Here is a 3,752-nt window from a genome sequence, read left to right as displayed (position 1 = left end):
ACGTGAAAACGAAGGGGAAATGCAAGGCTTGGTGTATGCGTTTGGGAGTGTGTGTAAGAAACAGAATCTAAAGGTGAATGTAGGGAAGAGTAGTTATGGTCTTTGAGAGAAATGATGCCACTGAATGTACAATGAGGTTAGATGAGGAGGAAATGGAAAATGTGAGTACGTTTAAGTACTTGGGTAGTGTGATGAGTAATGATGGAAGTTTGGAGGGTGAAATGCTTGAAAGGGTACAACAGGGTAGATAGGTTGCTGGTTTCTTGAAAGTAGTGATAAGGAACAGGGAAGTGAGCATGGAAGTGAAAAAGTTGCTGCATGACAGTACTGCGATGCCAACTCTATCGTATGGAAGTGAAGCTTGGACCTTGTTAGAAGGACACAAGTCAAGAGTGATAGCAGTGGAAATTAGATATCTGTGAGGAGCATGTGGAATTACATGGAGAGACAGACTGACAATGAGGAAGTGAGGGAGTGTCGTGGTGTGGATATGGATGTGATAGAAAGCGTTAAGAAATATACTGAGGTGGTTTGGCCATGTGGAGAGGATGGAGAGCAAGAGACTAACAAGGAGAGTGTATGTGAGTGAGGTGGAGGAGGGGAGAAGGAGCAGAAGGCTGAGGATGAGATGGAGGGATGGAGTGGAGAGGTATACGAGAGAGGGGGGTGTGAGCCAGGAGCAGGGCAGTGAAATGGCTTTGGACAGGGTGACATGGAGGCAATTTGTTCATGGCTGCCCATTACGGAACTGAGGCATCTGGCAATAGGTAACTAGACAGACTATCAGTTAATGTACTTCTGCTGCATGAAGTGTTTGTTTACCACGAGTGTATATGGATGCTATGAGATGGAAGACAAAGAAGTATGAGTGAATGACTGGAGAGGCACTGGTACATGAGAGAGGGGTGTGTGAGTTGGGGGTTGGGCAGCATAATGGCAGGGGAATGGAGGCAATTTGCTTGTGGCCACCCCTTACAGGACTAAGGCATCTGGCTATACATACCATTGATAGTTGATAAAATGGAATACTCGAAGATGGTATGGCCACATACAAAGAATGAACAGAGAAGGGATGCTACGAAAAGTGTGTGAACGTAAGAATGTGGGTAATGTTGTTGGTACCGTGGATTTTATGAGGGTCTGAAAGCCAAGAATCGAGTAGTATGGTATAATGGTATGAGAGATGGAAGGCTGTGAGTCTGTGTAGGGTTATGCGGGGATAATGACGCTTGGAGCAGTTCTGTCATAGTTAGAAGTTACGGCTGGGAGATGATGATGGGTCTGCGATGATGCTACTTAAACTGCAAAAGAATAAGGTAGTCTGTGTCACGTGCCTTTTTGGACCATATTCTAGGTGACATAGGAGGCTTCACAGGGGATAGTCAACTCGGGTAACAATTCTGTGCGCAAAGAAACACATCAGCCAGACTTTCCCAAAAATTACACCGGGCAAAGCTACGCAAAACATACGGTAAAACTTCAGCCGCGGCGATTGCAACTGTCTTCTTGGAATGCCACGGACTTCAGGTAAGTAATTTTATGACCAAATGCAACACGGATGGTTAGATTGTTATTACAGGCTACAAAAGGCGCAGAGGAAACAAAAATTACCTATTTCAGTGTATCCATGGTCGCCGCTACCTCGCACATGGCACTGTTTACCGACTGGACGACGCTCTGATTACCTACCATCTCAACATCGGGACTCGTCAGTGCATCAATCAAATCTACGGCAAATTTAATGATCCAGCCTAACCTAACGTATCCTGAGCTACCCTACCCACTGATTTTAACCACCTAGGATTGCCACTTAACCTAACCACCTACTTTCAACTAATTTAAGGCTTAGATAGTAGCCTACAAGAGGTAACCTGTTTGAGGCACGGTAAAATGGCAATCTAACTGTATGGGAATAATAAAAGCTTCCTTCCCCTTTAATAACGAAGCATAATCTGTCGTAGGCCGGACATAATAAGATACCGTAATGAGTAGAAGGCTTCACGATATTAATTCGCTCATGAACATCCAACAGGACATTACCATCATAACCAATCACCATTACCGATTCCATCTTGCCCTTATTTAACAGGGGAATCGGGGTCCGGGATCAGCTATTCAGTCCCCATATTTAAGGCAACAGTGACCAGCCTCGCACGTCCCTGAGCGGCACTGGCAGGCAATTTAAACTGTATATTAAATGGGGAAATGGAGTTTCAGAATATCTTTTGCTGTCCTGACGAAGCCCATATCCATCTCCCAGGCCCACTTACTCAATACACACACACACACACACACACACACACACACACACACACACCGTAGTCCTCTTCAACACAGTATTCTCTCAGTTTATCTATCTATACAGCAATCGATCTATCATTCTCTCTCTCTCTCATCATCATCATCACCAAACATTCCCTCACACTCTCATCCAAACAGGTTATGACGTCACTGCCGAGGCTCGGGAAATGACGTCACCGTTACGTCATCACCTACTCTGGGTGATGACGTATATTTTTCCGGTTTATTCTGGTGAACCCGGTGGACTGCAGGCTGATACTACCCTCATGCAGTCCACCATCATCCTTTCGGGGGACAGGGAAGGAGCTGAAGGACGTGTGTATGACCAGGCAGTGCAGCCGCCTGCGTATATCAGTGCCACCACGTGAAGGCTGCCATGACTCACTCTCAGGCTGCCATGACTCACTCTCAGGCTGCTATGACACACTCTCAGGTAGGAGTGAGTCTCCTTGGTTACTAGCTGAGGTAAGAATGCGTCTCCTTGGTTACTAGTTGAGGTAGGAATGCGTCTCTTTGGTAGCAATGCGTCTCCTTGGTTACTAGTTGAGGTAGGAATGCGTCTCCTTGGTTACTAGTCAGAGTATCCTTGCATCAGCCTACACGTGGCCTGGGGTTGGGGGTCATGGCCAAGACACACATTCTAGTCTAAGCTGGTTCCCTGGCTGGTCCTAGTCCTCTTACCCCCCCCCCCTCCCTCCAGCTCTCTCGCTTCATTTACACACACGCACGCACACATTCTCTCTCTCTCTCTCTCTCTCTCTCTCTCTCTCAGAAAGTGATTCATGTATTTGTCCTACAGGAAGTTGTCTAGTCTGGAATCGTGTATCCCTAGACAAAAGAGACTGGAAGAGTCGATGAGAGAGAGAGAGAGAGAGAGAGAGAGAGAGAGAGAGAGAGAGAATTTTCCCACAGCTTAATACACACAGCTGCTCACAAAAGTACCGTATTTATATGTCGTTCTGTTCCCTGCCATATCGCTGCCCTCCCCCCAACTTACACCCCCTTCTCTCCTATACCTCTCCATTCCATCCCTCCATCTCATCCTCGGTCTCCCCCTCCCTCTCACTCACATACACTCTCGTAGCTAGTCTCTCCAAGGTCTGCTCTAGTTAGGACGGTAAATTTCCATCACATGGTTGGGGAGGGGGGCGTGCAGCGACATACATTCCCTCACTTAACTGCCTGAAGGACGTGTGTGTGTGTGTGTGTGTGTGTGTGTGTGTGTGTGTGTGTGTGTGTGTGTGAAAGTTACAGCTGCATTCAGTCATAAAATTGTGCACGTCTACAAAAGTTATAAATACATAGCGTACATAATACCACCTCTGAAATACCTACAGATATACCTACTCACATACACACACACATACGTACACGAATACATACGTACATACACATACATGCATCCCAGGCCACATGAAGGCGTCGGATAGCGTCACATTGCGTCACAAAGG

Source organism: Coenobita brevimanus, unplaced genomic scaffold (assembly GCF_032717465.1).
Source record: "Coenobita brevimanus isolate Jiangsu-jjx unplaced genomic scaffold, ASM3271746v2 jjx.HiC_scaffold_3681, whole genome shotgun sequence".
Taxonomy (NCBI): Eukaryota; Metazoa; Arthropoda; class Malacostraca; order Decapoda; family Coenobitidae; genus Coenobita; species Coenobita brevimanus.
This window is presented reverse-complemented; position numbering follows the sequence as displayed.